Here is a 5,059-nt window from a genome sequence, read left to right on the forward strand (position 1 = left end):
TATATATAGAGAGAGAGAGAGAGAGAGAGAGAGAGAGAGAGAAGAGGGAGGGAGGGAGCAAGGGAGGGAGACAAACAAAGACAGAAGAAACAGAGACAGAGAGACAGAGATATTAATTCCTTGAAAACAGAAAATTGTAAAAACTGTAATTTAATGTTGCAGCTCACTCTAAGACAATGTCCCTGGTTTTCTAACTAAAATGAAGGCCATATGGAATCTAGTTATAAGAACTGATCAATTTCACTAAATAAAAAAACCAACAGGCTCAGATGCTTCTGTCAGCAGACACCCACTGGTGCATAAGAGAGGCCGTCCTTGACTTGGGATGGTTCAACCTAATTCTTAAACTTTATAATGGCACAAAAGCAAGGTACATTCAGTAGAAACCATAATTAGAAGCAAAGTCTGAATTCCGATCTTTTCCTAGATTCAGGATTATAGTCTCACCTTTTCCAGTGATACTGGGCAGTCACTCCCAAGAAAAGAATTGGCATGCTACCGTGTGCTGAGCTGCTGAGTTCAGATGGACAACAGGCACGGTACAGCAAATACATTTCCACTCTGAATATTTTTAACTTAGGTTGGGCTTATTGAGACAGAAGCTCCTCATGAGTCAAGGAATATCTGTCAAGAAAATATGAGCTTCATTGATCTAGATTCTAGTTGTACTTACTTAGCTGTATGACCTTGTATAAGTTGCTTGATCTCCTTAGATGTTTCCTCACTTTTAAGAAAAGATTGAGAAAGTGTACACTAGAGGAAGTGTACTCTACTGTCATTGCCAGTTTAAGTGTATTAGTGTATGTAAAGGACATTATAGTTCTTGGTAAAGTATTCTGTTGCATGATAAATTTGAGATTTTTGTAGATCAATGGATGCAACTAGAGGTTATAATCATAAGTGAAATAAATTAGGCCCACATATGTAAACATTGTATTGTCTCCCTGGTCTAAGAACCTAAAAGAATAAAATCTCAAAGGTATAATAGATACAGTTAAAGGGAAAGAAACTACACAAGAGGAATAAAGAGGGAAAGGGGAAAAATCATATATGTATATACACAGGATAGATGATTACACTACTAATTTCTATAAGCTTTTTGAAGGTAACAGTTAATGCCTAAAATGTTTACTTTGACCAGTTTTACATGCTTATATCTGATTATCTGAGCAACTACATAAAAGACAGCAATATGCAATATAACAGCCATTGTTAAACAGGGGAAGTTTATTTGTTTGCTTGTTTTGTGGTACCAGGGATTGAACTCAGGACCTTGTGCTTTCCAGGCAAGCATTTATTCTACTGAGTTATCCCCCTGGCCCTAACAGCCAGCCATTGTTGAATTCCTATCATATTTTTGGGTTCTTTTTGAAATAGAATAGTTTCTAATGTCTTTATCTATTATTTTTCTATTCTCTTTAAAATAAAAATAAGAAGGACAATCTAAGCAACTTAGTTTGTATCATACTTACACCATCCACAGAGAATTGGTAAAGTGGATTTTCTGCTGGCCAGGCCTCCATTCAGGCTGTTGCATTATTGGTGGAATAGATGAGAAATTTGATGGGCAACTGTATTATCCATCACCTGCAGGCATGCATCAGAACCACCTGGATATCTTTTTGTTGTATTCCTGTCTACTACCTTCCTCTTCAGATCTTCTGATTCAGTAGGTCTAAACTGGGTCTTTGGAATCAAATGAATTCCCAGGCAATGCTGGTATTTTAGTATTGGAGACCACACTTTGAGAACCACAGCCCTACACTAATTTGACCAGAATCAACAGGAGCAATGTGTAATCTTTCTCTCTTGGAGGTACACTGAAATTTTCCTTCTATAAAACAAATCATCTTCTCTTTTATAAGTTTTTTGTTGCTTTTGTTGTTCTAAAACAAAATTCTCCCAAAGCCCTCCTCCTCTCTAGTGAAGTTAACTAAAGCAAATGTACCTCCAACTCTAAAGACTATTCTTTACTTGTCCTTATGGAATGCTGTAAAGTTCTTGCTGTCATAGCAACCGTGCGTGGTTATGGATCAGACTTCACATCTTCTCAGTTTTTCAATATGTTTCTGGTTTCCCTAAGTCTTGTAATTAAAGGACCCCAAGAAAACCCACAATTCTACCTTTGCTGTTCTGTTTGTCCAAGGCATGTAAATTAGGAATGGTAAAAGGAACACACGTAAGCGAAGGTTGATGGTTCAGAAAAATAATATTAATAATTCATGGAAATTATATTCAGATGAGAAACAGATCCTCCTGGAAACAAAGTTAATTTGTTAAGTTTGACGAAACTTAACAATTCCTGCTGAGGAATCCAGGAGCAACCTGGACACTAGCTCTTTTCACCAGGTACAGCAGGAAGAGAGATTAGATGGGTCAGAGAAGGTTTCACATGGAAGCCATGTAAACCCAGGGGGATAGAAGTTTATCAAGAAGAAATACAAGGATTGCCACCCAATGCAGAGTGTATAGTACAAATGGATATTAGCAGATATTGCTAAAAATACTTTTTTAAAAAATCAGATGGATTTCCACTTCCAGCTGCATGACCTTGAATGAGCATTTTACCCCTCAGAGCTTCACACTTCTGCATCTGCTGGTCTGTCACTGATTACAGGATACTCCACAGCATCCTGCAGAGCAAGTACAAATTGCTTGTTACATGAAATCACAGCTCTTGCAAAGATGCAGTAGAAGTGGTGTAAAAGTACCGGGATTGCTGGCAAACCCACTAAGGAGAGAAGAGCAGGCAAGTTAGAACTTGGCAGCCACTGAAGCAGTGGGAATCAGTTGTAAGCATGATGTGACGGGCACACCAAACAGTGCTAACCTTGGGGTGATGACAAGGTTGCCCTCAGGGCAGCCACTACCACCAGTGACTCTGGCCCTTAATATGTAAGCTCCTCCCCTGTGAGTGGTTGTGAAGTCTCTCTCTGGGTTACGTTATTTGCAGGCAAAAGGGAGGTAATTGAGGTGACCTAGTCAGACCAGGCAGCCTTCAAGTGCCTGGAAGCAGAAGGGAAAGTCAGGGATTCCAGGTCAAAAAAGGATTCTCTGCTCAGTTGTTCAAGACAGAGAAGCTCTGTAACCAGGAGTTTGGAGGCCCTTAGATTCGAGAGCTGAATTTAGATCCGAATTCTGCTAATGCTGAAATAGATTGGAAAGGCATATCTTACCCAAGTGAGATCTTGAGCTTAAAACCTGGGCAAGCCGCAAGGATAGGGAATGGTACCTACAAGACGTAAGCTAATGAATTCAGATAGTTTTAAGTAGCAAAGGTGGTCACGATTTGTAGCACAGAAATAGAAAATGAATTACAGCCATCATGTAATTCCAACCATGTTGGAAAGAATCTACCAAAAAAAGATTGATTTATTCTTTGTTTATTCCAATAACTTCATATTGGACAACAATTATGACTAAGCTTTGTACATATAAAATACATTGTGACAAATTCCCACTAAAGTTACTTCCTATGAAAGTTTACCCCCTCTTGTAAATGGATTCTCTCCACACTGTCTTTGGAACTTTTAGGACAGCAGATTTAGGAGCATTTGACAGCCAGGGAGAGGAGCAATAAAAGGGACAGTGGCTGCCAAACTCTAGGGACTGAAGAAAAGCAAACACTCTGCTTTCTCCCTCATGTTAGGTTGCATAGCAGACTGAAGCCCAGGGCTGGAGGAGAGAGATGGTGTGGCTTTCCATTTACACTCCTCACTTGTACCAGTCCTCATCCTAACTCAGAAAGAGAAAACTGGTCTTGTCATTTTGTTTGTGTTTACTATTCAAAGCAGAGTGAAAACTGTAGCATCTCAAGAGCCCTTCGCCTGGTGCCCAGAGAGACCATACTTTCAGAATTGAGATCCCAGAAAAAGGATAGAAATTGCCCTTGGATTACCATCATAGATGCGATTGCTCTCTAAACACGAGCATTTTCATTGGAGAGATTAAAGGCAAGAGGTCATAATGTGACCAAAAAAGAAGGTGGCAAAGACATTATGGAAGTTTGACAGTTAAGAGGAACAATTTTTCCTCATCTGAAAAGCCAACTGCAGTTAATCAATGTTCAATAAATATATGGAATTAACCTTAATAAATGGCTATCAATGTATACACCAAAACCTAATAAACTCTCAACATATGTTATCCACTGTTGAAGTACTACCACTGGATTCTGGGTATTTCTATAACTGAAGAAACTTAGAAACAGCAGCCCATTAGGAAGAATGGATCAATGTGGAGCCATCTGTGACCATTATTAGGCTCTGTCCACCACTTCTGGGTGCTGTACCTTGCCCTGTCCACCCCACCTCTCCCATCCATCCTGTGCCACAGTCTTAATATCATTCATCTCAGGATACTCTGGAAGCAGAGGTGGTGTAGTGTCATCCAAACACGATGTCACAGTAAAAACAACCACGTGACTTATTGTGCCTAATGACAAGGCAAACTCTTAAAAAAATTTTAAAGTTAACATTGTAAGACCATGCTTTAAATATCTTGTTCCTTTTTTATTCTAACTTCCTCTGTCAATAATGCAGTTTATTTAGTATCATTCAAATGCATGGGTCATAAAACATTTTAAAAGGGAACTATTCTTCCTATATAAAATTTAAGCTATATAACCTTAAATAATACTTTCTCTTTTTCTACAAGGAATGGATACTATATTTTTATATAATCTATATTTTACATAATCGTGGCTAGAAATATTTATAAAGAAATACAAGCATAAAGGAAACATAGCTACATTGAAGATCAATAGCTACTTACTGAGAATCAATTTCTGAAACCATTCAGAAAAATTCATGTCATTATATACAAATAGATTCTAAGGGGCATTTATTTTGAGACTGAATGGTAATGCTATACATGTGATCATACAGCATGAGCATCTACAACTTTAATAGTAAAGAAACTATTGCTGTTGCTTAAAGATAATCTATATCAGTTATGTATTTTATATCTGCCTATAAATACATTGCCATAATCACATGAGAGTATATCACTAATTATGGTTATAACAGAAGGTAGGTAGTTGTTCATTTAAAATTATATT

At 37.9% G+C, this 5,059-nt stretch overlaps 1 protein-coding gene across 1 annotated transcript in view; it reads left to right on the forward strand.

The window, feature by feature from the left end:
- Positions 1-5,059, forward strand: part of Sgcg (sarcoglycan gamma) — a 66,598-nt gene that overhangs the window by 43,336 nt on the left and 18,203 nt on the right. The gene's annotated exons all lie outside the window — the stretch shown is intronic.

This window comes from Octodon degus, unplaced genomic scaffold (assembly GCF_000260255.1).
Source record: "Octodon degus isolate 3935 unplaced genomic scaffold, OctDeg1.0 scaffold00038, whole genome shotgun sequence".
Lineage (NCBI taxonomy): Eukaryota > Metazoa > Chordata > Mammalia > Rodentia > Octodontidae > Octodon > Octodon degus.